The sequence below is a fragment of the Ostrea edulis genome, chromosome 6 (genome assembly GCF_947568905.1).
Source record: "Ostrea edulis chromosome 6, xbOstEdul1.1, whole genome shotgun sequence".
Taxonomy (NCBI): domain Eukaryota; kingdom Metazoa; phylum Mollusca; class Bivalvia; order Ostreida; family Ostreidae; genus Ostrea; species Ostrea edulis.
Window position 1 is genome coordinate 41,192,305 of NC_079169.1, and position 22,528 is coordinate 41,214,832.

General features: G+C 33.0%; 1 protein-coding gene and 1 long non-coding RNA gene across 3 annotated transcripts in view; one reads left to right on the forward strand and one right to left on the reverse strand.

The window, feature by feature from the left end:
* Positions 1-22,528, forward strand: part of LOC125683159 (cholecystokinin receptor type A-like) — a 55,111-nt gene that overhangs the window by 2,448 nt on the left and 30,135 nt on the right. The window lies entirely within an intron of this gene.
* Positions 8,306-21,010, reverse strand: LOC125683175 (uncharacterized). The gene is made up of 4 exons (XR_007372799.2): positions 13,909-21,010; positions 11,192-11,276; positions 10,542-10,597; positions 8,306-8,533 (listed from the first exon to the last, which is right to left on the reverse strand). It is a non-coding gene; the product is annotated as an uncharacterized LOC125683175 (long non-coding RNA).

Genomic DNA, 22,528 nt, shown 5'->3' on the forward strand with positions numbered 1-22,528 from the left:
TCAATACCTCCATAACGGAAAAAAGGATATTAATTAAATGCACATCATTTGTGGACAACATTTTAGAACTTGAAGAGATACAGATAAAAGAAAGAGTCCGATTATATATATATATATATATATATATATATATATATATATATATAAGCACTGAAAAGGCCACGAAACTCAAATTTTCGACGCAACCCGCGTCTTTATCAAGTTGCGTCGAAAATTTGAGTTTTAAATAACCAACAGTGTCGTGGCCTTTTCAGTGCTTTTATAAATTTCTTTACTGGCCTTGTATCTTCTCAGATCCGACACTTTGAGAAAGTAGGGCGTTGTTAGGTTTTCGTGCTTTTATATATATATATATATATATATATATATATATATATATATATAGCACTAAATAATCACAACTAGGTACTGAAAATTTTCGCCCCAGCCCGGGGTCGAACCAGCGACTTACGGCACCCACCGCCTAGCAAGATTGTCAAACCAGTGCGTAAGTCCACTCGGACACAACGACTTCCCTAGTAATTTTCAGTACCTAGTTGTGATTGTTTAGTGCTTTATATATTAATTAATTGATTATCACATGTATCGTTTAGATCCTAGGGGTAAACGTAAGGTTGGGTGTTATAATTGTTTGTTTGTGCTTTATATATATATATATATATATATATATATATATATATGTGTGTGTGTGTGTGTGTGTGTGAATTAGTTGAATTGGAGTGTTGGTATAATGAGTAGTAATAACCGGGCTGGGCCGGGTCACCTTCGTAACCCGATTTATTTAGTTCGTTGATAGTGAGCCAAGCTCGCGTCGCTTCCGACTAAATATCAGTTCCCATGAGTACACAATTGAGTCACGTGATTTGCTCTTCATCAGCTGAAGAATGATAGGGACTTTCCATGATGCTCCCGGGGAAATGTCGCCTTCACTGCGGTATACTTCATTGACAACCCCGTAGATAAAACAAATAGTTTCGAAAGTACCATAAATGATTTGAAATTCTAAACAAGCTTTCCCATACCTGCAAAAACGGTTACAGGTATGTGTATACATGTATTTGTTACATAACACGTCTAATCTGTTTCAACACCCCAGACATCGATCGGCGCACGCTTACCCATGAAACAGCAAAAATAACTTAAAAAGCTGACATGAATTAATAAATATAGTATAATTCTATATGTCCGCCATATTTCTCTGCTAATCCGCCATATTAGTTGGAATTTCTATTGTTATATGTATCAGGGTTCGCATGGTATATAAGGGGACGAGCTTTGCTACGCTTCACTTCACATCAGTGTCTTCGATTTACCTGTGCGGGTAGCTTCGACAGGTAACACGTACATCTCCGATACTAATTTATAGGACATCAAGAAGAAATGAAATCACGTTTTGGAACACCACGCAGTGCTCAAAATTATAATAAACATATCGTACAGTAGTAAATCATTCTAAATATATATATTTGGATAAATATATATAGAATGCCTTTTCTTTACATGAACGTGCGTACATTTGCAGTAAATATGTCAAAACTATACAAAAATGCGGAGAAATATTTCATCTTTTATCTATTGATAAAATGGAATAAGCAAAGAGTATACAATCTATACTATTCACAATTACTTCAAGTAAAAGGCAAATACATAAATACTACTGTACTTATAAAAATGGCATGTATGCTCGCCATGAAAACGCATCGAATGCAGACGACTGTTTACCTGGGCCTACTCGTAATATCTGTAAAGGACCGCAGATGTACGTGTACACTTGTCGAAAATACTCTAAGTAGTAGTAAAACTCCCTTTATTTGCATAATCCATGAAACAAAACGATAAACTCCATTTGCATTCCAACAGTAAACAACATTGTCCATTGTACAGACTGCGACACACTTAGCCCGTGCCGATCAGCTATCTTCAATCAGGGGAAGTATCAGAGTATAATATTTACCCTGTATTGTGCATGAATCCTTATACCATATGATTTACTGGTCAGAGTATTGCAGATTTATAAATCAGGAAATCATTTAGGTACATAAATTTGCATATACAACACTGTACGAGTGTATGGGATGAGAGAGAGAGAGAGAGAGAGAGAGAGAGAGAGAGAGAGAACCGATGATCTTGTAATAATCGTGCTCTTATTAAGACAAATGATATCGTTAATTCAATAAAAAAAGAACAGTACTAGTAACTCAATATTGCTCTCATTAATTAATAATACAGATTTATTTGATTCAATTAAAGCACGCAATAATTAAAAATTAAACATATTTTTAAATAATGTTATTTTCAATTACTTCATTTTATGCTAATTTGGCGCTCAATAGATCTTATATATATCTATGCCATTTTGCGTTATTACATTCTGCGTCGAACTCGACGCAAATTGTACTAATGCAAAATGTAATAATCGAGTTTATCATATTATGCGTCGTTATCAAACATCAAGGGGAGAGGACAAGAGTGTCTGTCACCCACCTTTAATAACAATATCCATTTTTTGTTAGTTTGTAATGCAAATAAAAGATACATTGAGTGACAACCCCTCCCCCACTCACCCCAGCTTGAAAGTTCTGATATAATAGTAGAAGACACACACCACCACCAATTAAGAAAATGAAGATATGAGGCACTCATAGTAGAGGACTCTAACCACCCCATCCGACCCCCAACGATTGAAGAAAATGAAGTGTTGGGGGAAATTATTGAGGTAGTCAAACTTAAAGACTCTTTAACCCTTCACCCCCACATTAGGACTTTGAACATCGGACAAAACATCTTGGTTTGTTTGAGTGTTTTGTTTTATTTTATTGCTGTTTTCGTTCATCTTTTTTAATTATTATTTTGAATGGCAAGAAATTTTGAAGAATTCAATTTTCCATTTTCCCCCTGTTGTACCCCCCCCCCCCCCCCCATGAAAAATGACGATACATGCCTGGTTATTACATGTACTTGCTTTGCAACACATGCATGTATACTAATTGTATGGTGCATGTAGAATTGCACCCTTTACCAAGTTTTCCTTCATTTACACAGTGTAAGGAATGGTAAACCAAAAATCACAAAACAAAATGCATAAAGACCAAGATATTTTCAAGCGTAGGAACTTCATTCATGAATACATAAATACATGTATTCAGAAAAATCGCATGCATGCATTGCAGGACTATAGCATTTGTGTGTTTTAACGTTTCTGTAACATGCCATAATGATTATACTTTGAGGCTTGATTGTAATTTATTCATAAATATTTTCATTTCGTAGATCTGGTGCAATGGCCATACCGCTGTACATAGAAATTTCAAATTCAGATGTATTCGATAAGATGTTAGTATGCATAAATCAGTAAAATTCGTGTTGAGCTTTTATTTGATATGATACAATGTCAATATACTGTAATGCATTAGTAGGATATGCAGAAGGCAAGAATATAAACATTTTCTTTTTTCATTTTCAGTATCAATATCTATATGATCACGAAAAAAACATTATATAATTTATATCCGGATTCATTTATACCGATTTAGATATCAATAAAAACAAAGCTGCATAGTTTGGGTGAGGGGTTTCTAACGAGTCTGATGAAATTAAAAGAAGGAACCCAACATTTGCATTCAAACTAGATGTACTTCAAAATGAATTCATTTCTGCTCTGACTGAAAGCATGATTCTAAATTCGGGAACGAATCTTGCATACAAAATAATTAATAGGGGAACACATAAATTCGAGCTCCTTTGGAATTTAATGAAATGTAGATATGCACCTTTCTTTCAACACGAATTGATATGTTGTTTCAGGCACGAAAACAGGGGGTTGGGGTGGGCAGGAAGGCTGCTCTGCTTTCCCCACTTTTTTTGACAATTTACTTTTTCCCCGTTATTCTAACATACAAAGTCAGTATTTTCTACATGCACAGTTCAAACTAATTTTTTTTAAATTTGTAATGAATTCAATTATAAGCATCAACTCCTGTAAGTTTCCAATATATTGTCAATCACAAATTTTTAAATACATGTAGCTGGAAATTTTTAATGCTTGTAAGCTTACATTTATATAAGTGATCAATTTTCTTTCCTTCTGTGAAATGATATATTTTAAATCAAAGTAGGACGGTCGCGCGCTCTCTCTCTCTCTCTCTCTCTCTCTCTCAATGAATATGGACATACAGAGACCGTAAATAATTATGTGGTTCCAAAAGAGACAACAAAACTATATTTTCGTTTATAAATTTCCTTTCATATGTGTCTTTGTGTAATGAACTGTTTATTATGGATTGTAAATGTAATACACGCATTTGCACACAGATGTATATTTTCGATCATTATTACCTTATTTGTATATCCAAGTTTGTATATGATCATCGAGAAAATTTGAATTGTGCACGCAATATATCCAACCAGATATTAGATTTCCGATTTCTACAAACTGCAAAACCTCGACCAGACAAGCATTCAAAACAGGAAAAATTTTCGACTCTGACATCTCCCCTGATTGAAGACACCCTGTTTGGCACGGGTGAAGTGTGTCGCAGTCTGTATAATGGAATGACAACGTGTTGTAAAGTTCTAACGAGATACAAATGGAGTTTATCATTTTGTTTCGTGGATTTATCAGAATAAAGAGAATCTAATATTTTCGGTAAGTGCACATCTCCGATACCTGTTGAATAGACGCCCGTATTTGATACTTTTTTTGGCGATTATACCTTGTGCATTGCATATTATGCATATCAGGGCCGTAAATTAACCTTCAATTTGGAGGAGGCAGGAAATTAGGCGGGGGTCTGGGGGGCGCCCAGGCCCCCAGACGCTGAGCACATTTTCTGCACACTGAACACGTTTCGTGCAAAATCCTTGATTCTAGGGCCTTCTAAGATGTTACTTGACTAACTCATTCTAAAAGAAAGATTTGGAATGCTTTTTAAGGGAGGTATCATGTTCTTAGTTATTGGAAACAACATAAATTCTAATGAACTTTAAATTTTAATTTTTTTTGGCTCAAAAGTTGGAGGAGGCAACTGCCTCCTCCGCCTCCATGTAATTTACGGCCCTGCATATGACATGCACCTTTATTTTGCAAGAATTGATAAAAATAATATATTTTATGCTCTTTGTCTATTCCATTCTATCAGTATGTAATTGGCAAATGAGTTATCCGCATTTATTTTATTAGAAAATGCAAATACTTGCATGCACTTGCAAGTATGCAAGAAAAACTTTCTTTTTGCATTTTTGTCTAACTTATCTAAACTTCCAGAATGTTGCATTAGTATACAATCAATATTTTGTAATTTTGAGCAAAGCATAATGTTTTAAAATGTTATTTTCTTTGTTTCTCATTTCCTTTTTTTACTATCGGAGATGTGCACTGGTCGAGTCCACCTAGAAAAATCACTCAGGTGTGACAATCACATTTGGAGTATATACGGGTAGAGTAAATTAGGCTACCTGAGAGAAATATGGCGGATAAGATGAGAAAGGTGTACGTATTTATTAATTCATGTCAGCTTTAACGAAAACTGAATTATCCCTGTCTTGTTTCTATTGTGTAATTCTGATGTTAGTACCGCCCATGCGATAACAAGGTGGGAGGAGCTCGTTTTATCACATATGCGATAAAAAGCCCTGTTGATGATAACCAGATACAATTCCTGAACAACAAAAGAAAATCACTGTAAATATGTGACAATGTTAAAAGTTCTCTCTCTCTCTCTCTCTCTTTCTCTCTCTCTCTCTCTCTCTCATGTTATAAAGAGTTTGCTAATGCAATCCTTTTCCTACTTTAATATTTTTGTTATACATGTTTTCTTAAAACATTTGTACAAATACATGTATAGAATTAAATTCCTGAAAAATTATTTATGAAGCCACCAATATGTGATTGATACTGACAGGGATAATCAATTTTCGTTAAGTTAGTTTTGCGGTTTAACGGGTAAAGCGTATTAAATTTTATATACACATGCATCGTCCGACGATGGTATATGGCAATTTACCATTGTATTGAATGTATGGTTCAATAAATGTCAAATGAGAAGCTTTTGAAATATGTGATAAGTCGGTTATCTTCTAGCATCCTCGTAACATTCACATTATCAAAGAGATGGGCGGTCCTTCTCTCACTCGTGCGCTCCGCGGACTCGTGACAGAAGGACCGCCCATCTATTTGATAATGTGAATATTACTCGGATGCTAGAAGATAACCATTATTTATCGTACCAACGCCTGCAGCGACACGGAATATCTGTTTTTAAGGTCATTACGGAAAGATCCGTGATTCTCACTACTAACGTTATTGTTATTTAAATTTACACCACGTGCGTTTTTTGACCCATTAAAAGGTTAGAGGTGAGGTCAAATTCCGCAGTGAAGGAAACCGGAAAGAAATCTGCCAAAGCTATAGTCATTTTCTATATACTGTAATAAACATGTATCATCTTCCATAAAAGCTCAGGAAGTTAAAGTCATTTAAAGATTTAGATTGTAGTTTAACTGATATTTAGTCTTATTGTCGTGTCATGAGGGGGGAGGGTTTTTTCTTCTTTTGTGTGTGTGTGTGTGTGTGGGGGGGGGGGGGGGGTAATTCCATTGTTTATAACATATGCAAATAAAGAAATTGGGGAGACTGCTTTCTTCCATTTTCATTTATAGTGGTATTTAGGGAAAAGACAGAACTGCAAACATATATGCATGTATTCATGGAGAATTTGTATAAAATTTTTATCTTTGGTAGTAAGTTTTTAACGCCCCAACACCCCCACACCGAATTAAGAAATCAAGAATTTTTTCGAACTTAGGAGAGAAGTTCCCCCTCACCGATTTAGGATTTTGTAGAGTGGGCAAGTCACAGGACAAAAGAATTTTTTTTTCTCTTGTCAAGGATTTTTAACAAATTAAGTTATCTTCAGAATTGGTTACAAAAAAAGAATATTTTGCATTGAAAATAGAATTAGTGAAGAAAATGTGCGATTCCTCCCTTATAGTATAATTGCGACCCATATAAACTGCACAAAATAATATATCACATTATAAGTAAATCATCATCGTCACAGAAAAAATGAAATTGATGTTATTGTTAGATTCTATTACTACACTTCTATAGCATGCTATTTTTAGATTTATTCCTCTTTAAAGATATCTCATAAATTTTATAAGATATCTTATAAAACTTACAAGATATCTTCTAAAGTTTATTAAATATATTAATTGTATCCTTTATAATTGGATATCTGATAAAAGATGATAAAATCTGTTATATATTTAATAAGTTATCTTCTAAAACATATATCTTATGTCTTTTAAGATATCTCAAACTTAATAAGATATTTTATACGATATCTCAAAAACGAATTTTTATGACATCTTGTTAACTTTATAATGTATCATATGAATTTACTTTTATAAGATATATATCATAAAACATATAAGATATCTTGCATGTATATTATAAGATATATCAAAGTTTGAGCTATATCTTTTTAAATATTGTTTATGAGATATCTTATAAGATATGTAAGATAACTTATAAAGCTTGTGAGAAATCTTATAAAACATTTAAGATATTTTATGTTTTATAAGATATCTGTTAAACATTATATCATTTGATATACAAGATATCTTATAAAGCTTAGGAGATATCTTTCATAATTTATAATATATATCTTAAATATTTTATAAACTGTATATTATATGAGATATATATCTTATAAGATTTATTAGATATCTTATCAGAAATAGAAGATATTTCATAAATTATATACGAAATCCTTAAAGGAATATCCGTTAGATACATTGTATAAATATGGCGTGCCATACACCTCACTTAGGAAGAAGCTAGATTAGCAGGATTTATACAAATTATATGAATATATACATATTTTCTATATATCGTAAGAAATATCTGTGAAAAGCCTAATATGCATTTTCATAAATTTAAAACTTAACGTACTAATTTTACTCTTTATGCTAAAGCAATTCATCAGCAAATGTGAATTATTACTACGGCTGTACGTGCTCTGCAATGCATGCAAGCAGGTAGTTATAGTTATACAGTATCAAAGTTGGTTAAGAAGTACTATGCACAAGTTACTACTCATAAATGGAAATTCAATGGCTGAAAATTTTCCACATTTATTGAAATATACATAGTTTTCTTTTCTATATGTATTGATCAGAAAGTAAGACCATGTTACACCACTGTATCTGCAAAAGTTTTTTTTAAGTCTTAAATATTAAAGAAATTAAACCTTTAGAGTGGAAAATCTTTACAATATGTCTATATATACATAAAATCATATGCTGAAATTTTATAAAATTTAATTCAATATCAGTATACATGTATATACATACATTTTAAAGTTATAACAATTTTTTAAAAATTCTTGGAAGTTATTTTTATAACTTTAGTCTGTGACATGCACTTTAGAGCATCCCAGATTACAGGATTTGAAGGTAGATCCTTAATGTAAACTGATGAATTCATTTAGGAATGTGCACTGCACACCAGCTATTTCCTCAAAATGAATCTCTAGAAAAAAAATTCACAATGATCAATATAAACTATCTAAATTTTATTTTCCAGTATGAAATATGAATACTGATTGATTGTCTTAATTACTCCTTCTAGATATCTATTCTGTTTCAATTTAGTATCAATAGCATTAGAGACAAGAGGCCCATGGACCAAGGTAACTCATGTGAGCAACCTTGGCCCATATTTAAAGATTGTTCTTGTATATTTGCATGTAAAGCTTTGATCCTTATTGTGGCCCCAACTTACCCCCGTAACCATGATTATTACAAAATTGAATCTGCACTATGTCAGGAAGCTTTCACGTGAATGTAAATTTCGTTGTCCCAATGGCTTCTTGAGGAAAAGATTTTCCCTATATATTTGTATGTTAAACTTTGATCCCCTATTGTGGCTACACCCTTCCCCTGTGGTGGGGGGGGGGGGGGCATAATTTTAACAAACTTACTTAACAAACTTAAATCTGCACTATGTCAGGAAGCTTTGACATAAATGTAAGACTTTCTGGCCCGGTAATTCTTTAAAAAAAAAAATCAAAAGATTTTCCTTATATATTTGTATGTGAAATTTTGATCCCCTATTGTGGCCCCATCCTACCCCCGGGAGCTATGGTTTTAACAAACTTGAATCTGCACTATGTCAGGGAGCTTTCATGTAAATATAAACTTTGTCTTACTTTCTGGTCCATTGGTTCTTGAGAAGATGTTATATTTTCCCTATATATTTGTATGTAAAACTTTGATCCCCAATTGTTGCCCCATCCTACCCCCGGAGGCCATGATGTTATCAAACTTGAATCTGCACTATGTCAGGAAGCTTTCTTGTAAATCTGTGCTTTCCTGGCCCAGTGGTTCTTGAGAAGAAGATTTTTAAAAGATATTTTCCCTATACCTTTGCATGTAAAACTTTAATCCCTTATTGTGGTCCCATCCTATCCCTAGGGGTCATGATTTTAATAAACCTGAATCTACACTATGCCAGGAAGCTTGCTTGTAAATTTCAGCTCTTCTGGCCCTGTGGTTCTTGAGAAGACTTTTAATGACCCCACCCTATTTTGTGATTATCTCCCCTGTGAAGGGTGGCAAGTTAGGTTGAAATTAACACTATGGTTCTGGAGAAGAAGTTAAAAAGGTTGTACAGATGGACTGATGACAGCAAAAAGTGGTGATAATTGCTCTTTCAAGCTTTCAGCTCCTCTGAGCTAAAATCGATTTTGAATTTTTTTTTGCTATGTGATTTATCTCTACCTACACTGCATATACACTATGCCTATTTTACCAGAAAGAAAAATTTTAATTATAACTTTACATATATATTTTATGATTTTTTTTTTCAAAATAGATATTTAATATAATTAACATTTTATAGAAGAGAAACAAAAATACCATAATCACAATTTGAAACTAAAGATTGTTTATTAGGAAATACAAATGTCTCCCTGAGCTCCCCAAATTGGAAGTTCTCCAAATGAAACTGCCCCTTATTGTACTGTATGGTATTGAGGAGAAAGCATGAGCAGAAGCATATAAGCACTTATGAACTCCAATAAACCATATAGAAGTGTTCACAAATTATTTTATACCCTCCATCCCTTAGATTTTAAGAAAACAATTGGATCTTCCTATCCCTACAATATATGCCAATCTGCAAATGGCATTGAAGTATTGTGAAAAGTTTAAGTCTAACTCTGATAATCCATATCAGAGGAGAAGCATTCACAAGCTATTTAAACATCTTCCACCCCTCTTAGATCCACTTTTAGGAAAATAATTGGATCCTCCCGTCCCAACAATATGCACATCTCCATATGGTCATCTCCATCAAGTCTAGCGGATAAGCCATATAGGAGGAGACGCGTTCACAAGAATTTGTGACAGACCGATGGACAGACAAAAAATACAAAAACAATGTCTCGATCCCCCTGGAAGAGGGGATACATAATAAACTAACTGTAACATCATGCTTCAAAATACTAACAATTTATACTAAGACACTGAATACTTACAATTTACACATGCAAGACACTGTACTATTTGATGGGCAGCAATTAAAACATGGCTTCTAAAAGGAAAAAATCATGCACTTATTTAGTATGTAACAAAAAATGTAATATTATGAAATTATACGATTTGTCAATAATTAAGATTCAGTATTCCATGAAACAGTCTGTGTCACCTGCAAGTGTACTATATACTCAACCAAGACAGAAATACAGGCAAAGTGATAGCATAAGCAATAATGTATCTCTTCATGAAAACATTTCTAAGATCTGCTACATGTATAATTATTTGCTTAATTCTTATAATCTTAAATTTTTTGACTTGTATCTGATGAAAGTTTTGAGGTAGAAATTGTGTTTGTGCCTTTGTATGCATGTACATAATTTGTAAATGTAGTTGTACTTCTAAGTAGATTTTACATAATAAATCACTGAACACATATACATGTACTTCATAAGTTCTGTTACATGTACATATACAACCATGCATAAAAAGATGTTTAAATACTATAACAATTTTTTAAGAAACATAATTATCTGCATGCTTGGTTAAAAATTTAAGGACAGATAAAATGATCTCGCTTTATAGACAGAATAATCTCCTTTAATATCTTGAAAACATAATCATTACATTCAATTATAGAAAGATGTGATACCTTGACAAATCTAGGATTCCTTTGAGGATCTCAAAATACATTTGTTCAAAGGGTGGTGAATCACTCAAAGTTCCCAAAAAGTACACTGAAAGCAGACACATGCACAAATATGTATTATGATTTGAAATTTAGGCTAAAAATATAAATTGCTGTGCAAGTCAAAATAATGGCAAGAGAAAAAGAATCCCACTTCTCTATGATGCACTTCCTTGTATTGAGGTGTACCGAAGACGAGTCGATTATACCAGTCTAATTTTAATTCAGATTGAAACATATAATTCGTAACTTTTTTCGTTAACTGTAAACAATTAAGTTTTAATATTCTGATCACAATCTCCATTTAAACAAATTAATTATGTCTTATTGAACTTATTTTCACTTGTCAATGAAACTTTTAGATTTAGTTTGATTAAAATTACTTATTATAGATAAAATTGAATTACAGATGTCAAGTTAGCGGGACTGATGTGATAACAATCACTAACAGTATCCAGGAAGGAAGGAAGGATGTCAAGTCCCCCAAACAATGTTTCTTCAATGATCTCTTCAACAATATATGTTTATTTTAAAAACTAAGGGTAGTGTGTTTAATTTAGGGTCAGAAACACAATATTTATTTGACGTCTTAATTCATGCTTTTAAATTTTCAAAACTCCATCAACATGCAATATAATAAATATTTTGATCAGTTACAATTGTATTTAATTCACAAATCTTTTTACAATTTAAGGCAATTCAGTTAAATATATAGCACAAACTAAAACATATAAAATAAAAAACATTGCACAGTCAGCTTTTCATTAAAGGAAGCTTATAATTACAAAGTTCTTTACTTTAGGTTAAATAATACTCAGTGCACACTATGATCCTAACTTGGCCAAACTTGAAAAAAAAAATCCATGTAATATGATCATGCAAAATAATTTCTTCTCCTAAATTTCTAGAACAGCTTCTGGGTGATCACAGCTCAATTTTGATTTTTGAGACTTAACTGTTTAATTATGTTGCGAAATGTAATACTAAAAATGAAACAGCAAAGGTTTCTTACAAACAAAATATAGTTGATGTATATAAAACAATAGTTAATTACAGTGTCGTGCAGTGTAATCCTAATTGTGATTCAATTATTTGATTTAAGATTTAAATTTTTGTACAGATTGTTCTTTAACATACAGATACATGACTAATCTAAATATGAAAAAGATTATTGATATTATTACATGTGTGTTTCTGTAATTATAAGTTTGCAATTGGAATAAGTAAATCTAAATTAATTAAAAAGATCAGAAATGCATGTAGGTATTTCATTCATAAAAGGAGTATTTTTTTTTTTTTTTAGAAATGACTTATGAAAATATGTACTGCTTATAATGTATCAATAAAGGAAAAAGTTATGATGTATATCCATGTATATTGTCCCGTCACATTAATATATGTGTTAATGATTAATATATATCATAAATGCTTGCATAAATAAACATTAGTAATACATGTGTGTGGTTACAGAAACTCAGAGCTATAAACTGTCAATCTGTAAATGAGTATGAGACCCTGCACCACTCAGGAATTTTAAATGTTTTCTACTATGATTTTATATAAATCAAAGACTGTGATATTTTGCTACATATAAGATTAATGCATGATCTGATAAAATTCTTTTAATTAATGCATTGTCCACTGGTGTCTGATATGCACATTTTATTTACCAGATTTAATATGCATTGTTATAAATGACAATTACAACTCTGCATTAGATACAGGGAGGATCCTGTTAAATATAATGCACTATCCCCTGATGTCCTTTGCAGTTTTGTGATCAACTTTTAAAATTATCACTGGTACATTATATACTTTGGCAATGGTTACTATTTTTATACATGTATACATCTAGTCATGTTCTAATTTCCATTTATTGTTGCTTTCCCTCCACTTAAAACAATCAATAATTGGTCACCTTTGAGCGTACATACATGTAGTGTATGAAAAGGGTGCTATATAAATATGGTATTATTATTAAATCATATCATAAAAGGAAAAGTTGGAATTTTTCATTTACATATGTACCAAATGATAATCATACAAATACATGTCATATACTTTTCATTCATTCTAATTTTCTTAGGTGTGCTGCATGCATCAATGAGTTTAATTATTAAAATTTTTACATATCAAAAAATTAGGAATGGGTAGTATATACACCCCCTGGTCACCACAATAGATCTAATCAATAAAATTTACTTTCTTCATAAAATAAATTCACTTTATCTATACTGCTAAATTAGGAAAATGATTATGTTTCCATCAAAGAAATATTAAGTTTAGAAGTTTTAAGATACTTGAAATGCATCTTTCTTTGCTTGTAACATGCATATTCACAGATACATGAAACAGACTATAATATTTTCTGCGTGGAAATGGTAATTTGTATGCAACATTTCAGTGTTTGATGAATTGAACACAATCCCTATGCAACATTAAAATTTAATTATCGCACTTTGAAATAGAAAGATGTCCTCTCAATATTTTTTTTCACGATAATCAAGACTTCTTTCAAAGTTGGCCTAGGTCCAAATCTAAGGACGATAACTCTTTCTTACCATTTCTTATCTAAGCTTTATTAGCTGATGGCATTAGGAAAATAATGCATTGATACGTAGATCTATATATGGCAAAAACAAATAAAACACAATACACCATAATTTCTAATTGATACTTACATTAACACTGGAATTCCTTAAAGCACATCCATAGCCGGTAGAAAATTCACCGGGTCTCGGGTAGCTCGCGTTGGAGTCTCGGAGCAGCGAGATTATATTTCATTCGATAGTCTTTGATTTTACGTTCTACTTAACACCGATAAAGAATATGTTCCGAACACGTTAGTAGGGGTGTAGTAAACCGATATAGGTTTCAATTTGAAAGAAAAAAGTTTCAAATTTATGATTCATTTAATCACTTCCAGTGACGACCGGAAGTGACAGCGACAAAAAATATTACGTGCATGCACCATAGAAAAAATAGATCTATCATCCCTGAAAGTTTCATTCGATTATCTTTAGTCGTTTTCAAGTTTACCCCCGGACAAAGTTGCTTTCAAAACCCGGAAAATCGGACGTATCTCACGAACGGAAGTGAATTTTGAAAAAATGACAAATATGCCTCGAGGTACCTTCGTTCTCCATAATCTGTGAAAGTTTCATGAAAATCCATCCAACCGTCTCGGAGACGAAAGGAAAAAAAAAATAATAACTAGACACTCATTACTAGTAATGAGTAGGTCTTCCGTTTGAACACTTCTGGTACACAGCTTTCTGTTCTTACGAGAATCATTCAAATATATCAGAGAATGTGCCTTTTCAAGACATGAGAGGTGTGTTAATGAAGTTTTCACCCATTTCGCGTCACTTCCGGTGACGGCCGGAAGTAATATTCAGATGTGTTTTCCCATAAACCACAGCGACTCTCTATTGTCTATATTCCCTGAAAGTTTCACGTCTCTATTTGAAAGAGTTTTTAAGAAAAAGAAGCAGACTAAAGAAAGAAAAAGTAGTGGCTTACTACCGACCGGAAGTGAATTTTGAAAAATAAAATTGTCTTAACTCTAGATGTTGATACTGTTCTTAAGATATTTGAAAATCATATCAAACACTTGAAATATAAACGAGATTTAGGGGGGGGGGGGGCACAAAGATGAAAGGTATAAGAGTATTTTATCGAGAAACCGGAAGTAGCCGTTTTGACTACCGACGGGGTCAATATTCTTTGAATACTTTGAAAGAGACTTAATAAACTAGTGTAGGTTTCAATTTAAAAGAAAAAGTTTGAAATTAGTGATTCTTTCAATCACTTCCGGTTACGACCGGAAGTAATATCGAAAAACAAATTAATGTGCATGCACTATACAATCGAGAGATCTATGATACCTGAAAGTTTCATTTATTCCTCTTTAGTCGTTTTTGAGATTACCCCCGGACAAGATGATTTTTTGAAAAATGGAAATTGGACATATCTTACGAAAGGAAGTAAATTTTATAAAAATGATAGATTGTGTCTAAGGGTACTACAATTCTCTATCATCTTCATAATTGGCAAGAAAATCCATGGAGCCATCTCTGAGAAATCGTGTTGAAAAAATTTGAATATAGTAAATTTTCAACCACTTCCTGTTGAAACCGGAAGTGACGTACACTCATATACAAAATATGTTTAAGATGGATTATTCCTAATCTATAACCCCTGCAAGTATCAAGTGTATATCTATACTCGTTCCGGAGATATCAGGGAAACAAAGTCTGAATTTGTCCACACAATATCTAACGACCGGAAGTGAATTTTACAAAATATTTGACGTTACTCTAGACATTCATATTGACTATAATATATGTAAAACTCAACTCATTAACTTGTTTCATGACCGAAATTTATGGCACTGAAAAATGAGAGAATGAATAGACTTTCTTTGATATAACCGGAAGTTGGAGATTCAATTTCCGGTGGGGTTAACATTTTTTGAGAATTAGAAAGAGACCTAGTAAACCGATATAGGTTTCAATTTGAAAGAAAAAAGTTTGAAATTTACGATTCATTTAATCACTTTCGGTGACGACCGGAAGTGACGGCGACAAAAAATATTACGTGCATGCACTATAGAGAAAATAGATCTATCATCCCTGAAAGTTTCATTTGATTATCTTTTGTGGTTTTCAAGTTTACCCCCGGACAAAGTTGTTTTCAAAACCCGGAAAATCGGGCGTATCTCACGAAGGAAGTGAATTTTGAAAAAATGACAAAAATGCCTCGAGGTACCATCATTCTCTATAATCTGTGAAAGTTTCAGGAAAATCCATCCAACGGTCTCGGAGACAAAAGGAAAAAAAAACTAGTTTTAATTGTAACGGGGACTGTTACATATGTTCCCCAAACCTCCCCCAATTAAAAAGTGATGTCCTTATGAATCTATAGCAAAAAATCATTTTATTTTAGCCTTTAATTACATGTAGTACGTTCAATATGGTCATTTCAGTACCAAGAAAGAAAGCGTTGCACGTGCATACACGTGCACGCGTGTATGATTCCGAATTTTTGTTGATGTCGTTCAACAAGCATTTGTATCATATACCCACAGTATGAATTTCATAACGTTTCCACCAAATATAAGGAAGTTATAGCGATTTTAAAATCGTCCAATCAGAATTCAGCACACGTACATGCACGTGTTGAGCAGTAATTCTAACAACAACAATTTGTAAGAAGTACCAAAACACATCTAAACCCCTAATATCAATAAAATTCAATGAAAAACAAAAACGTTATCGTCCTTTAAAAATTGAACATTTGAAAAAAAAACGCGCGTATGCGTTGGCATTTTTTCTTACAACAATATTTACATAAACATATTGTCTACGTATGCTGTGAAAATCATCTCATTCGCTTCATAAATAAGATAGTTACAAACGTTTTAGTATTATCCAATCAAAATGAAGCGAACGTGCATGCGCGTGCAAATTGGTAATTTTGACCATGCAAATCAGTTAAGGGTCTCAATATCTACCGATGATATGAATATCAAGCCATTTTTATAAACAACAAAAAAGTTAGACTGATTCCAAAGTTAGTGTACGAAAATTGGGATGCACGTGCATGCGCATGCACGCGCGTGTATACAAAATGAATATCATTTTTCACATCTACAAATGATATACTATCATCCTATTAAGGTTTCATATCGATCCTTTCAATATTCTGATTTTTCATTTTTTGTACCAAAATTGCAATGCACGTGCGCGCACGTGCATGCACGTGAAGACAAAATTACTATCGTTCTGCACATCTACAAACGCTATACTATCATCCTGGAAAGTTTCATATTGATCCCTTTTGTAGTTTCTGAGAACACTACCGGACAAAAAAGTACCGGAGAAAAAGAATAATAACTAGAAACTCATTACTAGTAATGAGTAGGTCTTCCGTTAGACCACTTCCGGTAAAGAGCTTTCTGTTCCTACGAAAACCATTTAAATATATCAGAAAATAAGCCTTAACAATGAATGAGAAATGTATTATCGAACCTTTTACTTATTTCTCGTAACTTCCGGTGATGACCGGAAGTACTTTTATTATGCGTTTTCCCATAAATGACAGCGACTCTTTACTGTCTATATTCCCTGAAAATTTCACGTCTCTATCTCAAAGAGTTCTCAACAAAAAGAAGTAGACTAAAGAAAGAAAAAGTAGTAGGTTACTACCTACCGGAAGTCAATTTTGAAAAACAAAATTATCAAAACTTTAGAAGTTGATACTTTTATTATGACATGTGAAAATCATATGAAAGACTTCAAATATAAGCGAGATTTATGGGGACAAAGAGATAAAAAGTAAAAAGGTATTTTATCAAGAAACCGGAAGTAGTTGTTTTGACTACCAACGGAGTCAATATTCTTTTGACACTTTCAAAGAGACTTAATAAACTAGTATAGGTTTCAATTTAAAAGAAAAAATTTGAAATTTGCGATTCTTTCAATCACTTCCGGTGAGGACAGGAAGTGACGGTCGACATGTTCAACCCTCTACTGCACGATTGCAAACGGAGATTTATAATTTCTGAATAATTGATGAAGGTATATTTTACCTTTTCCAAGAAAATTGCTGGACAAAATTCCTTTTGAGAAACAGAAAATCGGCCATATTTTCTGACCGGAAGTGAATTTTGTAAAAAGAAAAATAGTTATAGCAAGGTCCTTTCATAAGACATCATTCCTGAAAATTTCAAGAAAATCTATCCACCATCTCTCAGAAATCACTGGAAGAAATCGGATAATCGACATTTTTCAAATACTTCCGGTATAGACCGGAAGTGACGGAGAAAAAAATTGAATGTATGTGTACAATGGACTAATGTTAGTTGATCAACTCTACAAGTTTCAAACGTGTATCTATATTCATTATTGAGAAACTGAAAAAACAAGGTTTGAATATGTCCACCCCATATCTCACGACCGGAAGTGAATTTTACAAAAATATTTAAATTTACTGTACACATTTATAGTGTCTATAACATATGTAAAATTCAAATCATTAACTTGTTTTATGACCGAGATTTATGGCACTGAAAAATGAGAGAATGAACAGGCTTTCTTTGATATAACCGGAAGTTGGAGATTCAACTTCCGGTGGGGTCAATAGTTTTTGAGAATTAGAACGAGACCTAATAAACCGATATAGGTTTCATTTTCAAAGAAAAAAGTTTTAAATTTATGATTTATTAATCACTTCCGGTGACAACCGGAAGTGACGGCCGACATTCTTACCCCCCTACTACACGCCTACAAAGTGAGATCTATTAAATCTGAAAATTTGGTGACTCTATCTTTTACCGTTTCTGAGAAAAACGCTTGACAACGAAAACAGCTCATAAGCCGTATTTGCCGACCGGAAGTAAATTTTACAAAAATATTTGACGTTACTCTAGACATTTATAGTGACTATAATATATGTAAAACTCAACTCATTAACTAGTTTCATGACCCAGATTTATGGCACTGAAAAATGACAGAATGAATAGTCTTTCTTTGATATGACCGGAAGTTGGAGATTCAACTTCCGGTGGGGTCAACATTTTTTGAGATTTAGAACGAGATATAGTAAACCAAAGTAGGTTTCAATTTAAAAGAAAAAAGTTTGAAATTGATGATTTATTTAATCACTTCCGGTGACGACCGGAAGTGACGGCGACAAAAAATATTACGTGCATGCACCATAGAGAATATAGATCTATCATCCCTGAAAGTTTCATTCGATTATCTTTAGTGGTTTTCAAGTTTACCCCCGGACAAAGTTTCTTTCAAAAACCGGAAAATCGGACGTATCTGACGAACGGAAGTGAATTTTGAAAAAATGAAAAAAATGCCTCGAGGTACCATCGTTCCCTATAACTTGTGAAAGTTTCAGGAAAATCCATCCAACGGTCTAGGAGACGAAAGGGAAAAAAAAAATAATAATAATAACTAGATACTCATTACTAGTAATGAGTAGGTCTTCCGTTAGACCACTTCCGGTAAAGAGCTTTCTATTCCTACGAAAACCATTTAAATGTATCAGAAAATGTGCCTTAACAATGAATGAGAAATGTATCATCGAACTTTTTACTCCTTTCTCGTAACTTCCGGTGACGACCGGAAGTACTAGTCAGATGCGTTTTCCTATAAATGACATCGATTGTTTACTGTCTATATTCCCTGAAAATTTCACGTCTCTATCTGAAAGAGTTCTCAACAAAAACAAGTAGACTAAAGAAAGAAAAACTAGCAGGTTACTACCGACCGGAAGTCAATTTTGAAAAACAAAATTATCAAAACTCTAGAAGTTGATACTTTTATTAAGACATGTGAAAATCATATGAAAAACTTCAAATATAAGCGAGATTTATGGGGACAAAGAGACGAAAAGTAAAAAATATTTTATCAAGAAACCGGAAGTAGTCGTTTTGATTACCGACAGACTCAATATTATTTTGACACTTTGAAAGAGAGTTGATGAACTAGTATAGGTTTCAATTTAAAGGAAATGTTTGAAATTTGCGATTCTTTCCATCACTTCCGGTGACGACAGGAAGTGACGGTCGACATGTTCAACCCCCTACTGCACGCTTACAAACGGAGATTGATCATTCCTGAATATATGATGAACCTATATTTTACCTTTTCCAAGAAAAGTGCTGGACAAAATTCCTTTTGAGAAACAGAAAATCGGCCCTATTTTCCGACCGGAAGTGAATTTCGTAAAACAAAAATACCTATAGCAAAATCATTTCATAATACATTATTCCTGAAAATTTCAAGAAAATATATCCAGCCATCTCTGAGAAATCACTCAAAGAAATTGGAAAATCGACATTTTTTCAAATACTTCCGGTATAGACCGGAAGTGACGGACGAAAAAATTGAATGCATGTGTACAATGGACTAATGTTAGTTGATCAACTCTACAAGTTTCAAACGTCTATCTATATTCATTATTGAGAAACTGAAAAAACAAGGTTTGAATATGTCCACCCCATATCTCACGACCGGAAGTAAATTTTCAAAAAAATATTTAAATATACTCTAAACAATTATAGTGTCTATAACATACGTAAAATTCAAATCATTAACTTGTTTTATGACCGAGATTTATGGCACTGAAAAATGAGAGAATGAATAGTCTTTTTTTATATAACCGGAAGTTGGAGTTTCAACTTCCGGTGGGGTCAACATTTTTTGAAAATTACAACAAGACCTAGTAAACCGATATAGGTTTCAATTTGAAAGAAAAAAGTTTGAAATTTATGATTCATCAATCACTTCCGGTGACGACCGGAAGTGACGGCCAACATTCTTAACCCCCTACTGCACGCCTACAAAGTGAGATCTATTAACTCTGAAAATTTGGTGACTCTATCTTTTACTGTTTCTGAGAAAGACGCTGGACAAGATATCTTGTAAAAAGACGAAAATTGGACATATCTTGCGACCGGAAGTGAATTTTGAAAAAATGAAAAAAATGCCTCGAGGTACCATCGTTGTCTATAACCTGTGAAAGTTTCAGGAAAATCCATCCAACGGTCTAGGAGACGAAAGGGGAAAAAAAAAAATAATAAACAGTAGAATCACTAGAAGGTCTTCCGTTGGAAACGGAAGACCTTAATAATAATAATAAACAGTAGAATCACTAGAAGGTCTTCCGTTGGAAACGGAAGACCTTAATAACTAGTACTTATTGTAACGGGGACCGTTACAGATGTTCCCCAAACATTCCCCCATTTAGTAAGTGGTGACATTTATATCAGTACAAGTTCTTTTGACCATTGCAAACTGTGTAGCATGTGAATATATAACTATCTTTTAACGTTCAATCCATTCCATACTAGTTCAAATCAGTTATAAAGATCTGAGAGTTTTGTGCACGTGCACGTACGTGCATGCACGTGCATATAAATAATTCGACCATCTCGATACATTACAAGTCTTACCATATGAGTACAACAGAAGTTTCACAACTGTTCAATGAAAAACGAGAAATTAACGGCAACTCAAAACTACAAAGACCGAAATCAATGCACGTGCATACACGTGCGCGTGAGTACGACACAGCAATTTTGTTGATGCTAATCAATAGACATTTGAACAATATACTTACTATATGAATTTGGTATCGATTGCTTCACTCATAAGAAAGTTATTGGGATTTCAAAATCGTCCAATCAGAATTAAGCGCACGTGCATGCGCATGCAGGGAAGTGATTTTGAGACTATTAATAAATTGAGAGGCCTAAAACATACCTGCAACCTAATTTTCAAACCTATTCATTGCAATCTCAAAATGTTATAGACCAATACTTAAATTTAGACGTCAAAAATTACATTGCACGCGCATTCACGTGCACGCGATTTTGATAATGGAAAATTTGTTGATACCATTTCATAGACATTCATATCATAGATCCTCAGGGTAAATTTGAATTCATTTCAGTTTTTAATTCAATAGTTATGACCATTTTAGTACCCGAAAAATGAAAGAAAAGCTATGCACGTGCATACATGCGCACGTGAGTATGACTCAGCATCAATGTTGATGTCATTCAATAGACATTTGATAGATATACTTACAGTATAAATTTCATATTGTTTCCATCATTTATAAGAAAGTTATGGCGATTTGAAAATCGTCCAATTAGAATTTAGCACACGTGCATGCACGTGCCGGATGGTAATTATGACTGTACACTTTTGTTAAGAATATCAAGATACATATACAATACAAGTTTGAAAAGATTTTGACAAAAAACAAAAAAAGTTATGGTCATTGAAAGAATTGAACCTTCAAATGACAATGCACGTGCGTGCGCATGCGCGTTTGCAATTTTTATTACATTGATCTGTAGATGTTTAGCATGTCTACCTATCCTGTAAATATAATTAAATTTCCTTAATTTGCATTAATGTTATAAACGGTTTTGTATTATCCAATCAAATTGAAGAACACGTGCATGCGCGTGCAGAATTGAAATTTTGACGATGCCAAACAGTTTAGGGTCCCAAGTTATACCTACGATATAAATAGGAAACAATTTCATTGAAAAATAAAAAAGTTAGACTGATTCCAAAGTTTGTAAACAAAAAATCCAATGCACGTGCATGCACATGCATGTATTTTCAGACAAAATGACATTCGTTCCGCACATCTACATATGCTATACTATCATCCTAAAAAGGTTTCATATTGATCCCTTGAGTAGTTTCTGAGAACACTCGTGGACAAAAAAGTCCCAAGAAGAAAGAAAGAATAATAATAATAACGAGC